This window comes from Grammomys surdaster, unplaced genomic scaffold (assembly GCF_004785775.1).
Source record: "Grammomys surdaster isolate TR1022 unplaced genomic scaffold, NIH_TR_1.0 125617, whole genome shotgun sequence".
NCBI lineage: Eukaryota > Metazoa > Chordata > Mammalia > Rodentia > Muridae > Grammomys > Grammomys surdaster.
This window is the reverse complement of record NW_021620459.1, coordinates 1,320,133-1,344,006: the sequence shown is the minus strand read 5'-3', so window position 1 is coordinate 1,344,006 and position 23,874 is coordinate 1,320,133. Positions and strand designations below refer to the sequence as shown.

The window sequence follows — 23,874 nt, the reverse complement described above, 5'->3', positions numbered from 1 at the left end:
AGTTTTTGTCCATGTACTACTGAGCACTGGACATGTGTTAGACTGTGGTTTCTGGGTTCAAACAGCCCCTGGTGACACTCAGTTTCAACTTCACTCTTTGCCACCCCTCTCTCAGCATCCTCGTTTGGATAGAAAAGTATTTATTAGTCTCATTCCATACAGAAGAAACCAAGGTATAGAGTGATTAAAACCCACCCACACTCCCCAGATAACTGGCTAGAAAGTACTATGAGACCAACTCCTGCTCGTTACCAGACTCCATGTGGCTCACGTCTAGCCCAGCACAAACCTATGAACTTTCAAGTCTGTACTGGAGTTTTTTTTAAAAGTTGAGTCTTATAGGGGAGGTCTTTGAGAAATTGCTTGACTTTCTTTACTGCCAGATCTGGAATATCCAGACATAATACTTTCAAAGCCTTTCACTTTCCTCTGTGTTTGCTACAGTAATTCTAGTCTAGTCTTTTCAAGTGAAATCTAAGAAAGTACTATGTGTGTGCAGAAGTACGTGACCATGTACACACTGCACGCACACACTGCGTGCACACACACACACACACACACACACACAGAGAGAGAGAGAGAGAGAGAGAGAGAGAGAGAGAGAGAGAGAGAGAGAGAGAGATTTGCTCTGAGGACAGTGTGAGGCAAGGCTGCAGAAGGAAGGTCCTGCACCGCACCCTGGATTTCCTCTGCTGGAGGAAGTTTTCTTTCACTGCTGAGTGGGAAGAGTCCAGGAAAATGGTTTGTTTGATATACACCACAGACCTGTTCAGCTCCTGGGTTCCAATAGCTGGAGTCAGTCATCAACAGAAGTATCTGACCTTAGCTTCCACTGGCATGGAATTAGAGTTAGGACAGCCAGAATCTGATCTAAAGTGGCATCCAAAGCAACAAAGCCTCTGAGTTGGAACAAGAATAGAACCACTGAGATGTCTTCTGGGAACACACCTCTGCGTGGCTGGTATCTGTGGAAGCTTAGCACATGTGCACAAGTCTTCACCTAGCTTGTCCCTTTGTTTAAGGAGGGAGTCCTATTCCTAAGTTAAACCATACAAAGCACAAAAGGCATCAAGGCCTCTGCTTGCTGTGTCTCCAGGTGCCCTAGCCCTATATCCTACCCAAGACCTTTCAGTGAAATCCTGGGGGCTCCATGGGACCACATATAAAAAGCACATCCTAAAAGCTCTGCCTTGACACCAGACCCAAGGAAAACAATAATGACCGCATTAAGCACAAGTTAAAACATCTGAGGAAGACGGGTCCCTGCAAAGAGAAAGCAAACAAGGAAAAATGTGTGTGAACCAAAATGTGACCTGATTCAAATTGTCTTTCTCAGTAACCAGAATCAACTTTGATCTTATATTTTAAAATTTGCTTTTAACGGATAATGTCTGTAGCACAAATTATAGGAAGGCCAAAACATGAAGGATTAGAGGGATACAATATGTTAAATGTGATTTTCAAAGGCCCCTTTTGTGAGGAATTACAGTGGAGGGCTGTGAATAGAAAGTGGCTTTGAAGTCAGGAGTGCCGCCTGGCCCTCTGCTCTGGGATGCCAGGGCAGAGCTATGATTACGCTGTCAGCAAGAATGCTTCCGAGGCTCACTTCTCTGTACATTTCTTTCCCCTATTCACAGAGAATTCGGCCTCCCCAATACTCTAATAAGTTGCTAAAAACTAACGAAGAGGGTCATTATGCACTTCGCTGAAAGTCATGCTGTTATGTAGCCTGGAAGCCTTTTACTATACAAATGAAACATATTCCGGAGCCTTTTCCTTCTCTTTTTTCCTTTTTTTTTTTTTCTACCAAGAGGTTGGGATGAATGCTGCGGTTCTCTGAGACTATGGAGAGCGATGCTGTCCTGACCTTCCAAAGTCGGCCCACAGCATCCCTCCCTTGATTCAGACATCAGATCTGTGTTGTCTCTGAGGTTTGGGAAGGCTCCTGTGCTGTGTGTGGTTTGTAGCAAGAAGAAACCCAACATCGCTGAAATCCAGGGCACCTGCACTGAGCCCGCCTAACCTTCCACGCACTCTGGCTTAGCCTGGTCTGTCCTCCTCGTAAGATACTCGGCACACTCCCATTAGCCTGAAGATGGGCAAAAGCGTCTACCGCGAAGCTTAATTCATAACAAAGTGCTGAGTTGCTGCTGCCATGTCCCGCTGAAAGTGAAAAGCAGTCTCATTGCAAGTCGAGGCCGTTTGAATAGAAAGTCTTGGTCCTACTCCTTACCCTCTGACCATTCGGCAAACGCTGCCTGACTTTACACTGTGCACCGTGGGTCTAGCACGGAGCATTCAGTACTGTGCACCCAGCACTAACCATTCAACATTGTGAGCTCAGCTCTCTAAATCCAGCACTGGAGCCGGCAGGAAAGATACAAGCCCTTGGTGTGCTCTGGGACGTCCTAAGGACCTGCTGACACTTTCTGTACTCCATCTACCCCTACACTCCCAGAAGATGGACTGCCTCCTGGAGAGATCCCTTTTCTTTTCCTGCGGGCATCAGGCCCCTCCCCCTCGACACCTCTCTCCACAGAGCAGAAACTCCTGAGGAACCCACCCTGCACTCAGGACTTCATTGTGCTATTTTTTCTACTTCAACAGCCCTGTACCTCATCAGCCACCAGTCTTTTCTCTCTCCCCGGGGCTCTTCTAATGGCCTCATGGCATCCAGGGCTTTCCTGAATCTGTAAGCAGATCCACCTGTCAAGTCTAGGACAAAAGCTTGGTGCCTATGATTCATACCACCTGGTATTCACTCCCACCCTTGCCCCAATATCTTACCTCACTAATGAATACTTATTTTACATTTGGTCTTATTATTAATTAAGCATTTTGGAACACTGACTTGCAAAGAAATTCAAAGGAAAAGCACAGAAGTTTTCCACTTACCTTATCATTCCACCTCATAGTGAAGAAGGGTAAGCAGCTCTCTGGCCCCTTTATAGGGGCTGGAAGCTCATCTACAGGAGCCCTACTCTCTTGGCCTAAGCAGGGTGGAGCAGGCTCAATGTATTCATTTGGAGTCCATAGCAGCCTGAGTGTGTTTGGTTTTGTGAGACTCTGCCTGGCATCTTCTACAGTGAATATACCACTCTGTAATCTCACCAGCTTTGAGCTTAAGTTTCCCCGTGTTCCACACTCTCTCAGCCGGCAGGCTCTCAGTGATGGGGATTTTCCATTATCCTAAGCATGCAGTGTTATGTAGTAGCCAAGGCTCTCTGGAGGGAGAGAGCCAATGGAATATGTACAGCTTATGTCAGGGGAGTCACTGGACTGGCTTCCTGAGTGAGACTGTTCCAACGGTGACTACATACTAGTCAGACTAAGAACCTGGTACTTCTGAGGCCACAAATATGGACACCTTAGCAGTCCCTGTCCTGACCTGAAGAGTCACTGGTGTTGAGTTTCCACTGCAAGGCTGGGAAAGCTGGAGTCTGTGGTGAATGGAGGATGGACGGCAATGGCACCAATAGAAACATTCACTGAGCACAAAGCATACCAGCTTCATTTGGTTGGAGCTCTCTATAGTCCAGGCCACCCACTTCAAAGGTGATCTCCCACCCTCCGTTAATTCTTTCGGGAGCTCCCTCACAGGCACTCCCAGCAGTGTGTCTCCTAGGTGGCTGCAGACCCTGACAAGGTGACAGTCGTTACCAGCCCTTGCAGGACCCTAGGGTGTATATTGTAGAGCTATGAGATGCGATACATAGCTCTCTCTACATGCTGCGTGTCATCTGGCATGCCCATCTGTATTTGCTTTGCTTTTCTTCCTGATAGTGCTTTCTATGCTTTAGAAGCGAGCCTTTGATTACATGGATTTTGAAAATGCTTCCTCCCAGGCTGTGACTTCTCTTTCCCTAGACTTGTTTTCTGCCTGTCCCACACCTCTAGGGTGGAAGCCCTAAGCTTGTTTCATTCATCTTGGTATAACCCCCCAACCACACCAGTTCTGACATATCAGATCCTCCAATGCAAGTGGCTGACATAATGGAACCCTATTTGTTGACTCCCATGAGGGCAAATGCCACCTCACCAGGGCTTTGGCCTCTCAAACAGAAGAGCGAGCTGAGGTCTTGTTGGCATTTTGGACGCTGGATCACTGTGGACCTGGTGGGTGCACTGAGAGTGGATAAGAGCTGCAGCCTGAGAGTTTAGAGTTGGTGGGAGAAATTTAAGTTTTGAAGGGCAGAAAACGGTTACTCTCTCTAGTGGCTCCTGCTTTAAAGGATGAAGTGATTGACCTAAGGCTACCCTTCTGCTGTGTTGATAAAGAGGTTCCTGTAGTGAAGATCCTGGCCATGAGGACTGTGCATGGCACGTGGCTACCGAAAGGTCAGCTAGAGGAAGAGACAAGAGAAGGAGCAGCTTCTACAACAAAACAGGTGTAAACAGAGAAAACCTGTGGAAGTGGGGGTGTAGGGGGTGAGGGGGTCTGTACCAGGAAACCAGGGCTGGCTGTCTGACTACAACGCAGCCATAGTTACAAGGGGGAGACTTAGAGGAAGGGAGAGGAGACAGGGCCAAAGCTTCCTGTTTGGGTTCAACATCAGCATTGTTAGGAGAGATCAGAGCACGGGAAGTAGTAAGTAAAGGAATGTCCATGATGAATAAACACCTCTAGGGCCAGCCCTGACCAGGTGTCAGCGGGTGTGGCAAGAATCTAGGAAAACAGTTAACTTTAGTTCTGGGAATGTTAATTACCATGGTTCAGGAAATTGTCACCATTTAATCAAAATGGAGGGGCTTTCCAAAACAGCGTGGCTGTGACTAGCAGGTACTTGATTTAAATTCAGGCCGGCCTTTGATGCATTTGGGAGTGTACCATCCAGTAAATAACCGTTAGATGCACCTTCGAGGACCATTTCCCACAGCCCAGGTCTGTGGTGCCGATTGTTCCCCTGCATTCCCAAATCCCTCTTAGGAAATGCTGACCAGCATGGATATTCTAGAAAGAAACAGAAGATATTCATCCACCTGCCCTAGGCTTTCTTTACTCCCAAATAATTGTATGAACCTCCCCACTTTAAAAGGCAGCCTGGTAGAAATCTAAAATATCATTTGTGGATCTATCTAGCCCTCAGGTCTTGGCCTCTAACATCCTGCCTTCATGTTCCTCCTGTTCCAGGGATTACTCTGCCAGGCAAGTCTAGGCTTTCAGGCTTCCCACAAGGAGGGCAGTCTCTAACACAGGTGCTCTGTCCAATGGGGAAGAAGGGATGAGTTGTGAATAGCTACTGTGAGAACCTCTTTGTAACTGGAATTCTCCTGTGTGAGCCATGCCTTGGTCTATTCCACATTCCTGAGACCCAGAACTTGTTGGATTTATGAGGAAGGTTCTGATTCTTTGTACTGGATACACCTCCATTGTCCATATTTGTATACCCATTAGTAGTGTGGGTCATCATTCATAAAAAGGTTGATGTGTTCCTCCATTCTGTTCCACTTGAGACATCCCCTTCCACCTCCCTGGACCCACTGCTCCTAGACTTTAGACCTCCCTGGACTCACTGCCCTCAGCTCCCCTCAGGTCACCCACCTCTAGGAAATCCATATAAATATATATGACATATATATATATATATATATATATGAACAGAACCTGCTTTGGTGGCCCTATGACAGATACTATTAGTTTCCCCTTAAGTCTCTTCATCATGGTTACAAATGTATCTGTCTCTCCAAGTGACTGGACCACTCAACAGGCAAAGATTCTCCTGCTTTTTGAAAGAAAACTTTAAAACTGAGCAGTAGCGTCTCAGATGTCTAACTTACAAAGGCTTTTCCCACATTTATTTTCTAGTGACTTTAAAGATAAAATCTTTGCACAATGCACCCTCCCCCAGCAATGCACCACATACTCAAATGTTCACATTTTCTTTTGCCTAGAAAGCTTAAGACCCTGAGTATAATATTCACTGTGGCTAAGAAATAGCCCTAGAATATCTATGAAGTACACAAGTTGGAACTAGATCCAGTTCTTTCTTTTTTTTAACCTATAGCTTCTGTGTTCATTTTTAATTCACCAGATAGAATAACTGAATAAGCATTTCAGTTATGACACAAGCTGAACTAGAGCACTTTGTGAGCCTAAGCCTCCACCCTACCTCTGTCAACCAGCGTGAGCAAACGCAAGGCCTAAGCCTAATAGCATGCAGATCATGACAACTAGAGGCTGATCCTAAGTAGAAAGGCTTCTGTGGTGCTGTGGTATGTCCTCTCCCAGGACCTGTATGTGAGGATAGTAGGATTCAGTCATATTTTCATGTATCTTATAAATGAGGGATAAGACACAGTCTAAGAATGAAATTCATTTATACTTCATATGTACCAGACCTGAACATAACTTCATACGATATTTTTAAGGTACCTGAATTTCATCACATGAGGCCAGATGTGGAATTTTCCACTGTGGTACCACATCAGCGCTCAGAACATCTTGGATTTGGAAGTGTGCCACACCTCAGGTGGTATGAGTAAGGACAGTCATCCTGTATTCACACTCCTCAACAGGTAAGAAACATTCTCCAGCAAGAGCTGGATGCTGTGACTTTAAGTCTCTCACAGTGGCTGTCCACACAACCGTCCTGGAAGAAGTAGTTCCCTAAATTTAAAACTTCCAGATTTAAAATGAATCAACCTCCTTGAAATCTATTTTGAAAAATATATTTTTCGGTGAATTCTGTGTGCACCCTGTACTGTCATCATTGAACAACAGACCCGTTAAAGTATTTTTATTAGTTCAGAGCCTTCCAACACCAAGAGACTTCTGAGACTCAACAGAACAGATGTTGAAAAATCAGACTCTCCAGTTAAACAGAAGATGTCAGAGCTAAAAGCTTCCCTGCTTCACAAACAGACTTGATAAACCCTGTTTTTCCACTTGCCAATAAAAACTCTGGCACTAACACCATTCGTGCTTTTCCAGAGTAATCACTCTGAATTGTTCTTGTCTTCTTTGCTCAATAGGTAATCAGACTTCATGTAGAACACAGCTTGTCTGGGGCTTTCAGAGCCCACTAAAAGGTCTAACAAAATTATATAAAATGTTCAACCTTGATGACAAAGCACGCAGACTCCTCTCACCAGCCCAGGTTGCAGTGCCCAGAGCTGGTGGCACTGTGTCCTGTTGTTTTGAAATAAGGAAGCTTCTTTTTCTGGGACAAAGCTTCAAACAATTCAGAGTTGATGTTAAAAAAAAAATCATAACCGTAACCATTTCCTTAAGCCAACCCTTGGTTTCTTCAGGTGGTTATCTCTGGTTTTACCTTCTCTTCTTTACAACTCAAGAGAAATTCACAGTTATAGTGGAACCTCCTGGAGAAGGTCCCCACTGCCACTGTATTCGGGTTATTTTAGGGGATATTCCTTCATGAAACAGTTGTGGTTCAGATGTGAACCATCCACTGCAGAACCATGTATCTGGACATTTGATTGTTTGTCATGGGCAGTGTTTTTAGACACTGCTGAATCATTAGGAGGTAAGTCTTACTGGAGGAAGAGAGCCACTGGGGACAGGCCTTGAGTTTGGATAGCCCCATCTCACTTCTTGCTCTCTCACTGCTTTCTGACAACAGATGCAGTGTAACCAGCTACGGCACATGTCTGAGGCCATGTTTTCTCTTCTCACCATGATGGGATGTACTCTTTAAACAGTGAGTGAAAATAAGCCTTCCCTCCCTCCCTCAAGTTGCTTCTTGACAGGTTTTAAATCATAGCATGGAGGAAAGTAATCCCTGCAGGAGGCCTTGGGCCCCACATTCGAGTGAGAGCAAAATCCAACAGGAATCCACTGATTCTCCTAAGGTAGCCATAGTACCTTTACTCTTTTGTTGCTTCTAGATCCTAATATACTGTTAGTCTTGTCGAAGCTCACAAATCCTGAGAGGCAAGTAGACAGAATCTACACTAGTATTTTAACTGTCTAGTTGCAGGAACAAAGTCTCAACAATTAATTCTCACGTGACCTCTCTGAAACTCATGGTGAACCCAGAGCACTATACGACACCCCTGGCTTTCTCCTCTTATGGACATAATCAGTCAAGAGGCAGAGACCCATGCTTCTTGTTCTGTCTTTGTTCTCTTTACCTTTACTTCAGCTTCTCAGCATCCAATTTGGATCCAGTTTGGTCCATTATAAACAATATACCTGATGAACTCTCCAGAATGAAATTAAATTACAAAAAGTCCAGAAAGAGACAAGAACTTCTCATATCAGCATTTCACTTGAATTTCATTCCTGCTCCGAGCTCTTACATATGAGTTAGGAATATTAACTTGTAATAACTTTGTGCCCCAAAACTGTTGTGACTAAGGTGCTTTTTTATTATTTCAACCTGGGGGCCACAGACTACCAAACACAATTGAGTTATTCTCTCTGAGGCTTATGCCATTCAGTCCAGACACTGGGAAAATATCTGTCACTTAGAAATAAATCTCACTACCTATATTCCCACTGATATGTGGCTGGAGAGATATCTCAGTGATTAAGAACACTGGATGCTCTTAGAGAGGACCTGGGTTCAATCCCCAGCACCCACATGGTAGTTCACAACTGTCTGTAACTTCAGTCTCAGGGGATATAACACCCTTGTCTGGCTTCTGTGAGTGACAAACATGTACATGGTGCACATATATGCAGACAAAACAACCATACACAAAAGTAGAATAATAAAAATAAATTTGCTTCTAGTTTTGGTTATTGTTATTTATAGCAGTCTTAAGTCTTATGTAGACTTACTCTTGTTTTCAGCCAGGCCAAATGAAGATGAACCTTTTCAATTATGAAAAACAAAATTTAACAGTATGAAAATGTCTCTCCTTCGAATATACCTGGAAAAGTCTCATCAGGTCTGTACAAGGTGTGGCCTCACACTATACTGAAGTAAGAAAAGCCATGAGTGAGACAGACACAATTGTTTCTGATGGTGATGCTTCACAGACCTGCAAAGCTAAGCCAGAAGTATCATTTTAATTGGAAGACTTGGCAGTTAGTTTTCATTGTCACCCTGACATAATCTAGAATGACCTAGGAACAGTGACTCAACTGATCATTGCCTAGATCCAGTTGGCCTGTGGGTTTGTCTGTAGGGGACTGTCTTTTATATGTTAATTGATGTAGGAAGGGCCAGTCCACTGTTGGGGGCACCATTCTCTAGGCAGGGGACACTGAACTATGTAAATGCTACAACCAAGCTGAGTATTTTTTTTTAAAGCCTACAGCACCTGGTATTCCCAGGTGGTCTCCAATCCAAGTACTAACTAGGCCCGACCCTGCTTAGCTTCTGAGGTCAGACAAGATCGGGGTGTACAGAGTGGTATGGCCGTAGACCCAAGTTGAGTATTAACAGGTATATAGGCATTCCTTCTCTCTTTGTTCCTAGGTATGGTGTGTTGAGCTTGTTTGCCATGCCCCCCTCACTACCTACTTTCCACCCCTTCATCCTCCCCCCCAACACACTTGTCATAATGATGGACTCTGACCTAGAATTATAAGCCAAATAAACACTTTTTCCCCCAAGTTGCTTTTTTCAGGAAGTTTATCACAACAATAGTAACAAAACTAAAACAGGCATTCATTCTATCCTCCATGCCTGGTACTTGTGTGACTGACTATACTGGAAACCATATAGCCTGGTACTGTCAAAGCCCCTCTTCATAGTCTGGGGTGTACTGTTGATTTTGGAATTTTGATTTCTTTAAGAACACAGAAATATTATAAGAAAGCGTTTTCATTTAATCCCATGTGTAGGGGGCATGGGACTGTTTCAGACTGTCTGCAGCAGCTGATTATGATTTGCATAGTGCTTTAGCAGATGTATAGTTTCACCAGCTACAGATAATTTCTGTGATGGTGTGTCATTTGAAATTGTGAAAACTTTCCAGAGGGTAGATAAATCCAAGGGTCCCAAGATGTGGGATGAGTGGGCATTCGTCATTTGGGGAGGTTAGTTGTGGTTTGTTAGTAGCTGTAGTCAAAGAAAAAAACAAAAGGAAAAAAGGTTCAGCATGTTTTCTAATTCCTCTTTCTCCTCTATCCTTGATCTCTCCTATCTACTATTTAGGGGTGAAATTGGGGGGTTAAAGGTGAGGAAAAAAGAACCCACAAAGTAGCAAAAACTAGCTACACCTAGGCCTTTAAGAGTCTTTGAAAGTTTTACCCCTGTGAAGGCCCTTCACTTGTCTTGATTTGAAGATTCTCTCTCTCTGTTCCAGAACTAAAGAAAGTTAGAACCATCTACTTCCATTCTAGAAATATCTTTCCTTCTCATAATTGAAGCTATGATACTGAGAAAGGTGAGGTTTTGGGTCTTTCTCTATATGAGAAACCAAAGACCAAGGAGTGACTGTCTTGAGCTGCTCCAGCCAATAAAGAAGCTGCTAGCCACATGTGAACACAGAACATTTCACATGAGGCTCATGCAAACCACAAGATATTGAAGAGTGACAGACTCTGGGTTTTGGAGACCCATATGAGGAAAAGAATGGAAATTGCCATTGTTTTTTTTACATGTATTGCCAAAGGAACACTGATCAAATTTTAAAAATACATCATTATAGTTACTTTCTCTCCTTATTGACTTTTTCTGTTCTGTTCTTTTTCTTTTCATTGTTTTTAAACCTGTAACCATGAGAAAAAGACAGATGACTAAATGGCTCACACCATTATTTTTATGGAGTTGAGCAACTCCAGAGCAGAGGTAGGCAAACGCCTCCAGAGAAAATCCAAGTGGTGGATGCCTATTTGCAAGTGAGAACATCTCTGTTGAAGCTCTTACACTCTGCTGTCATAGGAAAGCCAACCCCATAGCATGCATGAACAGATGAGCATGGCTGTAGTAAAGCTGCATTTGCAAAAGCAGGTGGCAACAGGCTGTGTATTCAGCTCTGGTCTACAGTTTGATAATTCCTGCTTTAGACCATATTTAGATTAACATGTCAGTTTTCAATGACTTCCTTTTGCTCACCAGCCTGAATGGGCTAATGCTAATTATGCACGGAGGAGTTTTTACCACTTCTTTTTGGTTAGGAAGAAGTCTTTCATGGCAATGATGGACATTCTATGGCCCATCAGACAGGGAGGGCCTGGTTTCCTTATTTCTTGCTATCCACTGGCAGCAATTAACCAACCAAAGTTCTCCATGAAGGCAGAGCCTCCCCTGGCATACTCCCTGAAAGAAAATCTCATGTTCATGTTTAGACACTTGGGTTCCTCTTTTGTTCCAGTGTCACCAGCCTAATCCATAAGCGAATCTCCATTTTGGAATGATACATACTGCCTCTCTTGACACTCCACTAATTCCTCCATAGCTCACATCTTTAATTCAAAGTCACACACATCATGTGGTCACACCATTTAGTTGCAATATATGGCCCTGCTATTGAGGGACAAGTTGATGTTCTTGGGCAAACAGCAGAAGCCCTTTAACAACTCAGCTCACCAAAACAGAGAGTCCCTGTTTGCAAGGTGTTTGCAAGAAAAACAAGTATCCAGGCTAGCCATCCCCTCTGATACTACTGCCACAGAAATGTCCCATACTGGTTTGTTCCTCATATATCTAATGAAAACCAAGCTAACTATTTCAGATGATTGTCAAAGTCCCTGTCTGTCTTCAAACATGTTATTATTCTTCTCTTTTTCCAAAGAGAAAATAAAAATTCCCAACATTAAACAGGTCTTCGTGACTTCTCTCCTGAAAGAAAGCATTGCGGAGAGACTTCAAAGTTTATAGATATTGAAAATATTAGTGCCTCATCAGCCACCGTCAGCTTTGAACAGTCATCTTTACTTTAGACACATTTCCCTGCAGTGTCATTCATATCCATAGCCTCATCTACATTTGCCTTCTTGAACTCAAACTAACAATTGCACATTAATTCCACAGAAAATAAAACATTCCCTCACCAGGACTGAGAGACACTAAACCACAGAAGCAAGGGTGTCAGCATTGCCTGCAATAATTTCTCTATTTCAAACAGAGAAGATCAAGTAACTACTTCAGAAAATAAGCAAAACAAGTCATTAGTGATTTTAATCATTGCCGGTTTATTTTTCCTCTTTTTGTGTCATTGGGTGCTGACACGTATAATCGTTAAGTAAGTGGAGTTTCCTCATATTTTATTGCTCACCCCAAACCCTCAAAGCACTTCAATAGTCAATGTATGTTAGAAACAGCAAAATCAATGTGAATCCTGGGGACGACAATGATGGATGGAGAGCTCTTATCAAGATGCACAGCACACCGACCTGAGTTTCTGGGGGCTTCATTGTGTTTGGAAGATGGGAAGCTCGGCCAATGCCTGCAGCCACATACCCCTTGAGCTACCAGCACGAGTTCCCTCTTGTACATTTCCAATAGATTCCCAAACCTACTTTCTCTATGTAGATGGAAGCAAGGAGGTCTGAGGGTATGTACCAGGTACATCTGGCTCTGTTTCTTTGCTTCACATGCTTAGAACATCTCTAGAGACTGAGAGTCACAGCAGGAGCCTCATGTGGTGCCAGGAAGACACCTGGTAAGTCAGTTCTCTTTGAGATATGACCTCATCTGTAGAAACTCACAGCAGTTGCAGGGGATGTAGGAGTTATGTTAAACAAGCATTTGGAAGCACTTGCTACTTATATGTGGCTATGAAGCCTATGTTCTCAAGATCTGTTTTGTGTCCCAGGAGTAATTAGACGATAGAGGCTCAGAGATACCAAACACAGTAAGAACAAGGAAGTGAGAAGGGCACTTACCATGGCCTGACCAGTACGCTCTGCATACATAAAAATGTGTGGTTGTTATAGATTAATAAAATATAAGCTTAAGGAAACAGGGGTGATAAATGCCCTGATTTTTTCATTACATACTATTTACATGTATCTGATTATTTCTCTGTGCTTGTAAATATGCATAATGAAAATCGTAGAAAACACTTTAATTTTTAAATTATATAAATCAGATGTTGCAAGCCTGCCTAGACTCATCCATGAAGCTTAGAATGATGTACTTAGGGGCTGGAGAGTTGGTTAAGCACTTTCTGCTCTATCAGAGGACTTAAGTTTGGCTCCCAGCATCCATAACTGGTGCCTCACAATTGCTCAAGGGAATATGGCACTCTCTTTTGGTTTCCATGGGTACCCACATGCATGTCTCACACACACACACACACACACACACACACACACACACACACACAGATCCCCTGATGAACAAGCAGTACCTCACAGAAAATATCGTGGTAGCATTTACAGCAAAGGTGGGACATGTTAGGAAGCCTACAGTTCACATGTCTGAAGCATCCTATGTGCTGAAGATGGTTGTAAGCATTCTTTTGGCTCCATCTCTGCACACACAGTTCCTCTCTAGTCTGGCCAATCAGTGAACCCAGGACTGAAGCTGGTAAATTTTCCTTGTCAAAAATAAGCCCCTGAGCAGATTCTTCCCACAGTCATAGGGTGTATTGTAGCCAGTCTTCTGCTATTTCATGGGTTCTTCTTTCTTCCACTCTTCTCTAGGCTTTCAAACTCTTAACACTAGATAAGAGAGAAAAAGGGATAGAGAGGAAAGGAAAGAGATCCTTGATTATTCAGGGGCCAGAAAGGGGGCAATGTTATTGTTAGATTACTTCCTACTGATTAGGGGTGTGGAGTACCTTGAGGCAAGTTTAATCTTTACCACCAGGATATCTACTTTCTTCTTCCTCTTCTTCTCTTCCTCTTCTCCTCCTCTTCCTCCTCCCTTTCCTCTTCTTCCTCTTCTTGGTTCTTCTTTGCTCATGACTACTTAACAAACCAACAATAATCAACAGAGAACAACAAATAACCAACAACCCAACAAACTCTTGGGGCCCTAGCTTTTATATACCCTCTGAAAAATCCCCAGAATTCCAAATGTCACACAGTCATAGAAACTATCTGCAGCTGGCAAAATCATACCCCTCCTAGAGCAAAAGGCAAATCATAGTCAGCTGCTGTGGACAGTCTGAAGCAACCTCATACATATCCCACACCCGGGATTAAAATGAAAACATATTCTTATAATATTTCTATGATTTTTGAAGAAACCAAAATTCCAAAATCGTCACTACAGTATAACTAATCTAAGAATTCTTCAAAATTTATGTGGCTACACTGAGGTTGGTAGGTTCTATTGAAGAATGAGTTAAAAATCATCATTGTTCTGGGTCACTCTGAATCCTGAGCCAACAGCTAAGTGACTACAAAGGGATTTGACAGCTAATGGCAATCAAGGAATGACAGTGGACCCCATGGAGCCACTGGGAGAAAGACATGTTTTAACCAGGAAGATTAAATTACTATAATGTTATACACCAGTTAAGTGAGGCAAAGCCATACACAGGCACTGATGGTTCATCTATCAGTTGGGAATGTTTGGAACCAGCAGGTGGCACCTCTAAGCTCTCAGATGAACTTCAGGGTGGACCCTGCCAAATGCTCTGGTGGTTTTACAGTGTCTAGCCACCATGTTTCATGGCCGGTGGAACAGATGTCCTAAGCAAAGGGTGAAGGGTGAGGTCCACGCTGGTAGCTGTGGAATAGGGGGAAGCGAGCTTACTCACACAAACTCCAGGCCTTGAACCATGATGACCAGACACTTCCAGACTCAGGCATAAAGATAATGGAGACCATGCATTTATAAACGGTCCCCCAAGAGGCTAAAGGAACACACCTCAAAATTGATCTTCAGGAAAAGTAATGGTAACAACATCATAAAGTTTTCTGTAAGAACATCATAGAGACAAGGTGTAACTTTCTACCCTTGTCCTCTTTCTGTTCTTCGAATAGTGTTCTGCACACTTGGCTTGAAAGAGAAGCATGCTATCTGTTAGATTGTAAGGAAGCTTCAGAGTCCAGGATGCAAAATCAAACTTTCTGGCATATAAGAAGCCCACTGAGAAATGTCAGCAACTTAATTGTATTTATTTCCTACAATATTTTGAAGACACTTTGTTAAATGAATTAGTTCTCAAGCTTCTTAGAAATACATGAGGTCTCACTGGGTGTCCCCTGTATTTCCCAATAGGTTCTGGAAAGTCCTCATCGTTTCTGGCAGCCATTTATTGAGGGCCTACTATGCATCAGCAACTCCCCTTTGATGACTTTCTTTGCATTAACCACTCCCTCATCCCCCATGGAGCCCAAGCAACCCAGTCAAATTCCTGGGTATGCTGATTCCTCAATAGAGAAAACAAACTTATACAACTTCTTTGAAATGAAGACACACCCAGGGGAAGGGAGTACAACGAATACCCTGGACAAGCCCTGTCAAAGTGTTGTTCATAAGCAGACATATCAAAAGGGCAGACATAGTCCTGATAACTCAGGTCAGTTTAATAAGAGTCCATTTTAGTAGCGATCATAAAGACATTATCTCACACAACGGTTCAGACTATTATTTTATTATGGTCACAATCTTCTGGTTGTCTCCATTCATAATGCAATGCCCACGGCCATGGGGATACTATTAGGAACAACACTTTCCTGAGCCTGCAAATGACCTTGTTAAATAGTAAGTTAATTCATCACATTGCTTAGCATTTACTTAGACTGAGCAGCTAAAGAAACAGAAGTTTGTACAGGCCCAGGCTGGACAGAAGTCACCTAAGAACATTAATTATGTTACCTAACATTCATTTACTATACCTGGTTTTCCAGGAACTCCTTAAAGTACAAATTCATGTAGTCATATTAACCCTGCCAGCCAGTATAGAAAGAAGAGAGAGAAAAGTGTGGTTAGTCCTATCAGCTGGATTAGAGTTCTAGTTTGATTTCTACTTTTGAGGTAAAACTCAGCTATCAAAAGCAACTTAGGGAGTAAAGGGGTTCTTTCAGCTTCCACTTCCAGGTCTATCATGGATGGAAGTCAAGGCAAAAACTTAACAAAAACTAGAGCAGAAACCATGGGGGAACACTGCTGGTTCTCAGGATCTTCTCTTTGGTTCATATATAGCTTTCATATATAGCTCAGGCCTGTCTACCTAAGGATGGTGCCACCCACAGTGGGCTGTGGCCACCCTAGTCAATCAAGACAATTCCTCACAGACACATCCACAGGTCAATCTGATTGAGGCAATTCCTCAGTTGAAGTTACCTCTGCCCAGATGTTTAGGTTGTATCAAGTTGATACTAAAAGCTACCCAGCACAATTTGTCTGGGAGACATCTCTGTTTCCTGGATGCCACGGTCTGCTCTTCCATGACAGGTGGCTGCTTCTGAAACTGTGAGCCAAAGTAAATCTCCCTCCTTTTGAGTTATCCTCTTGGGTAGTGTTTTAAATCATAGTAACCCAGAAGTGACAGATATAAAAGGATTGAGTAAATCACCTCTGCCCACAGGGGAGACCAAAAAGCAGCATCAAGCCCAGTAAGGCAACAGAGGCCCTGCTCCAGTCTAAATGACAGTGCCATCTTCCATAGGAGGGAGGCATCTAAATTGCCAGAGGATTCCTTAGATGCCACTTCTCTAGACTCTAAATTTTCAAGTCACAGTTCAGAGTGGTTCAGGCACACTTCCTCTTGAGTTATTTTGTCCCATCACCAAGTTTGAAATAAGATAGCCCCTGTAATCTCCTAGCACTGCTTAGTTTCAATAAACAGTGTAATTATATGTAGAGAAGAAAAAGGAGTATAGTGGCGAATTGTTAAAACCCTTAACCACGCCTCCAAAAAAACCCCTTTAAAATAGTCTAGGTTTAGTGGGAGCAGCTCAGTAGTAAATGATTCACACAGCATGCCTGTGGGCTCAGCTTCTGTACTCAACCAAAAAAATTTTAAAGTTAATATGTTAAATAAACTTTAGTCTAAACTAAAGACACAACTTAAAAAGAAAGAACAAAAAACAAACAAACAAAACAAAAAAAACATATCAGTGTCCTGACAAACTATTAGTTTCATCAGAAACCCAAACGGTTAAAAGTAAGGATGCCATGCTTGTAAGCTAGGTCTTGTATAGGCTTTTTAGTCCAAAATATGGATGTAAGAAAAAGCACGGTACAGAACTAAGATGAGCTGCTTGAACATGACTTCCTAGTGAAACTTTCAGAAACATAACATTATAGGTGACTCACAGTCCCAGCCCTGTGACGAAGCGGAAGAATTGGTCAGTAACAGGCAGCAGACACTGGCAAGATTTCTGTGGTGCTCAGGGGCTTCAGCATCTGCAGACACTCCTTCTCCTTTGAGTTAACATAAGTCTGAAAGCTGGAGACGTCTGTGGCTGTTAGAGGCTATACTACAAGCCTAAAACAGGATGAATTTGTATTCCAGGGGCTTGGGGGAATTTTTATGAAAATAAAATGTAACCACAAAATTTCCTCACATCCTTGTGGCCACAAGGCTTCATTAGAAACTAAAGCAAGAGTTCACTTCCAGAGTTCCACACAAAATGTCATAGTGAATGATGAGCTTTCATTTTTCTCTAACTACTGCTGGAGCAGCAAGGAGAAAATATCCAGCTTCTATAGTCCTGTGAACCAGCAGGGACTTGCACCTCTCTCCTCTCAGGTCCTCCAGCCTGCAAAGAAAGAGCATCTTCAAGATCTGGTATGACATTGTTCCTCAAGGAGCCAACATCTCCTTCCCCCATAAAGCTCAGGAGGAAGCTCAACTAAGGACCCTAGGGAGATGGTATAAGGACCCAAATTTAGTGTCTAAGACCTACATAAAAAAAAAAAAGCTGAGTTCATGGCATGGAGGTAATTGGGGTGGAGAGGACACACAAGAATATCCCCGGAATCCACTTGCTAGCTGCTCTGGTCAAATTAGTCAACTCCAGATTCAGTGAAAGCCCTATGTCAAAAAATAAGGTGGAAAGTGATTGAGGAAGACTTCTGGTCTCCATACTCATGAGCACACCTGCACACACATAAAGAAGAAGAAAACATAACTAAGTTATTTAACTCAGCATTTAAGAGTCTTTGTTCTGCAGCATTGAGATGCTTCGCACCACAACACTCATACAGATGTGGCCTTGCTTTGTCAACTGTGTGTGGTCTCAGGTCACTCACAGATATCAAATTCTTCCAAACTCACTTGATGCCATGGGAATTGTGCATGAATCAAAATGCTTTCAGATTCATCTAATACCTCTTGTCTACTTTGTAAAATTACATTTGTTGACACCAGAGAACCAGGATAAGCTTTGGCTGTTAAATCTTTGGGGCTACTTGCCCACCCTCCTTACTCTCCCTTTCTTCTCTGAATAAATAGGTCAGTATTCACCAGCTTTTCCCATAGTCTGTATCCAAGTGCAACTCAAGCCAGAAGAATCTTTGTTTCAGTTAGACTCTTGTTGCTCTGACAGAACCTGATGGGAACAACTTAAGTCAGGAAAGATTTATCTGGGCTCTTAATTTCACAGAGGTCTGTCTGTTGTGGTGGAGCAAAGTTCATCAAAGTAGAAGGTAGGGGAATGCTTGCCCTGGATTGCTTCCTCTTTTACCTGCTCTTACTCCATCTGGAACCCTAGCCTACAGATGGTACCATCCACAGTCAGGGTGGGTCCTCCCCTTTACTGAATCCTCTCTTAGAAACCCCCTTACAGACACACCCAGAGTAAACCTATTTGACCAGTGATCCATTAATGGCCTTTGATCCTGAATGCAGAAGAGCCAGGAGGCCTTTTTCCTCCTGTAGGAAATATTCTACTCTCCTAGTTTCTTTTCTGTTGCTATGATAAAATGCCCTGAAAAAAGCAGCTTAAGGAAGGAAGGGTTTATTTGAGTTCACAGATTCAGGTTCCAACCCATCACTGTGGGAACATCATAGTAGCAGGAGCTTGGGACAGTTGGTTATACTACATTTATAGTTCAGAATCAGAGAGGAATAAATTCAGGAATACATGCCTATGCTAAGCTCTCCTTCTTCTCTTTTATACAGTTCAAGATCCCCTGCCTAGAGGATGGTGCTGCCCACAGTGGTAGGTCCAACATCAGTTGACATAATCAAGATAATCTTACATAAACATATCCACAGATCAACATGGTCTAGATGATCCTTCATGAAACTTCTGTCTCCAAGTAACTCTAGATTGTGTCAACTTGTTTGTATAAGAATATCTTGATAATGTCAAATGACATTGGACCAAAACTCAGATATGCAAAAGTCAAGTGTTGTTAACATTCATCTTAACAGTTGGTAGAAACAAAATACTATGTCACATCCTCAAAGAAAAGGGAGGGAAACAAAAGATTAATATCACGTTACATTAGTTATTTTTATCATTCCTGTGACCAAAAATGTAAAGCAACTAAAGGAAAGACGGATTTATTTGGACTCATGGTTTGAAGGACTCTATTCCCAAAGGTTCCCCAGCCTAGAAAAACAGCATCACCAGCTGCACACATGAGGCTTGGAAACTGTTTCTTTTTAAACCTTGACATACTTCCTAGAGCTAGGTTATTACAAGGAGAAATAGTTGGCTTGCTATGCATTGCTGTAGTGTAATAAATTCATTAAGGCAAAACACTGAAAGCCTAAAGGAACTGGATGTTTCAGAAAGTCCCCATTGTTAGAGTCTGTGAATTCACAGGACAGAGAGTTTACTTCTTTTTCATTATGTAGAGCCATGGTTATGTAGGGTGGAGGTAAACACTTGATAAAGACAGTGGAAGGCAACAGGAGAAGGATGACAAACATATTTTCACTCTTAGAAAATCCAAAGTAAAACAGAAGTTTCTTAAGAGATGCCCATTATGTAATATAACAGCTTGAAATAAAAAACCTACCAAAGTGAGTTCAGAAGAAAGATGGAAAACCAAGTCAGTGCATGGGAAATTGTTGAAATATCTAACAACAAAAGATGGACAAAGTAAGGAATGAGCTAGGAAGAAACAAAAATATTTCCCACAGCATAGAGGAAATGGCTACCACATTAGAACTGACAGTCCAAAGTTGCTGTGGTTCTTAAGAAACTTTCTAAAACTTGGGAAGCAAAACTATAAATATATATACTCAAAAGAAAAATATTTTATGTGCAATGTTGAATTTTACTTTTATTCTTTTTTTTTAAGCTGAGAACTAAATGCAGGGCCTTGAGCTTCTCTATCCTGTGCTAAATCCCCAATGCCGCCACGTTGAAATTTCAGATGCCAATCACAAAATCTTCTTTTCTGAATAAAATCTAGTCACCTTGTAACTTTTGGCAATCCAATGTACATTTTGACAATGGTACTCTAAAACATAAACAAATGAAATCAAATACTTCTCAGACACCTCCAAAGCTGATTAGGAGTCATGGGAGCAACAGCCCACCCAGTTCTTTGTCCCAGTCTCCATAGCTTCCTGTTGGAAGTCCCAAGTTTGTCCACACCTCCAACCAGAGGGCTTCCTGTCAAGTGTCCCCTCCTTCTGCCACCCCACCTATGTAGACTCTTCCCTCTCCTCAGGGAAGCACCTCAACTTTCCTGGCCTGGTTGGATGGTAAAGAGTTAATCACTGTAGTCTGAGACAGAGTGGCTGAGAAGGATTCAGCTATTGCCTTTTGATTCCCTGCTACATTTAATCATATTCTGAAAATGTGGCAAGAAATAATAAAATATTGTGAGAAATAATGTTCACTCAACATTTATTGCACTGTGTGGTGTAGTTGTTCTGTTTCCATTGGTAGTTATTGTTAATTTATTTTTTAAAAGTTTGTATGTGAATGGAATAAAGGTGTGCATGCGTGTGTGTGTGTGTGTGTGTATGTATGTTTGTGTGTGCACATATATCTGCAAATAGGCTCACCTCACAGGCATGTGTGAAGACCAGAGACGGACATCCAGATGTTTTACCTCTCTACCTTATTCACTGAGGCTCATCTCTTACTGAACCTGACACTTCCACCATTCCAACTATATTCACTGGCCAGTGAGCCCCTGAGATCCCCCCCCCGCCCTACACACACACATACACAGCAGCTCTGGAGTTAAAGGCACAAAGCCATCATGGCCAGCCCTCCTAACTCAAGTCCTTATGCTACACAGAAGTACTTTGTTCACTAAGCCATCTTCCCAGACCCTACAGTTTATCTCTTATGTGTCAAATCAGTGAACTTTATCATAGGAATATAAGTATGGAAGAAAACAGTGTATATGGGCACCGAGCTAATAAAAGTTTCACAAACACCACAGAGATCTCAGCACATACCCCATGGGGAGGGAAGGGAGTGTTCATCCCTTACTTAGTAGCAACTCCAAAGTATCTATTAAATAAGGGAGTAAATTAATAAACAAGGAAAGTTTGTTGGGGGAAGGATGGTGACTGTGGAATAAAGCAGGAGTCAGCATAGGACAATGTCTGGGCCAGGGGATGGACAATATGGTCCAGGTGAATCAGAGCAGGCTCTGGACACCTGGAAAGTAGCCCAGAGAGGCACCATGCCAACTTTACAGTTTTGACTGGAGCCCACCCTGGTTGCAACCCTAACCAAAGCTAAAGAAACTGACTCCAACTCATAAATAAATCTAATTACATTCCCAAAGACAGAAGATGTGAAAGGATGAGAGCGAAATTGTTTTGTTGAGATTTTACACTTGAAGTGCCTTAAACGGGTCTAATCATAGAAATGGCATCAAAACACAGAATCCATGCCAAAGATCAAGTCAAGGTACTTGATCTGGGGGTTATAACACTTCTAGAGGCAGGTTACTATAACTGACAGACCAGTGACCTCATACAAAAACGATTCCTTACCCCCTCACTGTCTTCTCAATGGCATGTGGATAGTGTTAATAGTCTTCTTGAGATGATTTCACAGTTTAGGTACTAGACAAACTGGTGCCTCATTGTACAAGTTTAAAAATAAAAAAAAAGGAGGGAGAAAAGCTAATTGTCCCATTCAAATAATGAAACTATGAATGGTCCTATAACCATCAGCCCAGAAGGACTTCCCTAAAGAGATTAGCTTCAGAGAAATTTAGAACACGAGCATGTGGCAGGCTCTAAAGACAAAAACCTACAGACATGTGGAAAAGGCCAAGGCAGAATAAAGCCCTGTGTATTTAAAGCTGCATGGAGGCTTAAGCAGAGTAGGGAGAAAGAGCTGGCCCTTAGGATTATGAAATTATTTCTGGCACGCCCCTTGCAAGATAGTAAATGAACCCGTGCCCCTTTCTCCTTTTTAAAAATAAAATGACAAGATCAAGCAGAGAGTATTTAATTTAGAACAGGCTATCCAAGGCTGTGTCTGCCCATCATTCATTTCTCTCTAAAGTGCTTGCCTCTAAAACAACTACCCTAAAGGCTTTGGAATCAAAATGTGCCAATATTCCATAAATAAAAGGCATCAAACCAGCCACGAAGGCATATTGAGACATGTAGAAATGCTTCTCTTCTCACACACGCAAGTTATTTTAACAGAATTGGGTGGCTAGCTGTTACTGTTTGTCCAAACAGCAAAAGCAAGCCTCTACAATATAGAAACAAGTGTTTACCAGATGTTCCTAAGAGTAACTATAGGGCAGAGATCTATTTGATGATCACCTAGTGTAGCTTTCAACCAGGCATCAAGTGGCAGTAACTACCTAAACACCCAATGACATAGCTAAACATTTGTGGTTTTCTGACCTCTCTAAGGGACATGAGTGTACATACCCTTCTGGTCATAACCAGCCAAAGTTAACATCAGTATGCACAATCTAGACAAATCCCAGGCTTAAAAGACTAGCAAGCCATCCTCCCAGGTACATTTGTGGGTTCCTACATTGGGGTGCAGTAACACAATGCAAAAGTCTTAAGGTTTCCTACTAAATGCCACACTAAAGGTGTTCCTGGGTCTGAATGGTGGCACAGCCAGGTTGTTACTATTGTGTATGGCAAAGAAGTATGCAGACCACCCACAGAGACCTTTTGTGTAGGTCATATATCTGAAAAATACCTCCCATTTAGGCCCAGGAATTTTTCTTGCCTGTTGCAGTTGTCTAACAAGGAGAGACATCAAAATGGAGGGATTTGCATATTTGTTTGTTTGCTTGTTTGCTTGCTTGATTGCTTGTTTTTGTTTTTGTCTTACATGGAGTCCATTCTATAAAAATCAAGACTTCACTTCTGGATTTGAAACTCATTTTAATTGTCTTCTCTCATCGTTCACCTTTTCCAGCCCACTAATCTGTCTGGTTCAGCTGCTATGGATGCCATCACTTTGTATGGCTCCCCCTTTGTTCCTCTCGCACATTCTGACTAGCATCTAAAAGTGTCAGACCATGACTTGCTCCCAGACCAAGAATGGCAGAGCCACATCCCACCATCTTCCTCTATAGCTCAGACATGCAAGCTGGCTTGGCCCCAGCTCCTGCGGAGGGTTTGTTAAGACTAGCTCTGTTCCACACTAGAATTGAAAAGTGTGCATCTACTTATATAAATGTGAAGGTGAGAGAGCTATGTACAAAGCCAATAAAAGAATAAATCCACAAAAGCGACCATAGCAAAACTGTCTTCAGTAGTCAGGTTCTGACTTTGAGTCTATTCAGAAGTACTCATCATTTGCCTCACATGTCAGCCCTGCCCTCAGGAAAAAAATTACAAATGCTGTCTTAGTTACAGTTTCCAATGCTATGAAGAGACAACATAACCAAGGCAATTCTTACAAAGGACAACATTGAATTGGGGCTGGCTTACCGTGTCAGAGTTTCAGCCCATTGTCATCACGGCAGAGAGCATGGAACCATGGCAGCATCCAGGCAGGATGGGCTTGTCTATATGAAAATGCCATATAGGCTTGTCTACAGCCCAATCTCCAGGCTCTGGAGGAATTCAGAGTTCTACATCAGAAGGCAGCTAGGAGAAGACTGGCTTCCACTTGGCTAGGAGAAGGGTCTCAAAGCTCACCCCCACTGTGACACACTTCTTCCAACAAGGCCACACCTACTCCAACAAGGCCACACTTCC

The 23,874-nt window shown here is 42.6% G+C and overlaps 1 pseudogene; it reads right to left on the bottom strand.

The window, feature by feature from the left end:
- Positions 1–9,216: 9,216 nt before the first annotated feature.
- Positions 9,217–9,334, bottom strand: LOC114638668 (annotated as a pseudogene).
- Positions 9,335–23,874: the final 14,540 nt, after the last annotated feature.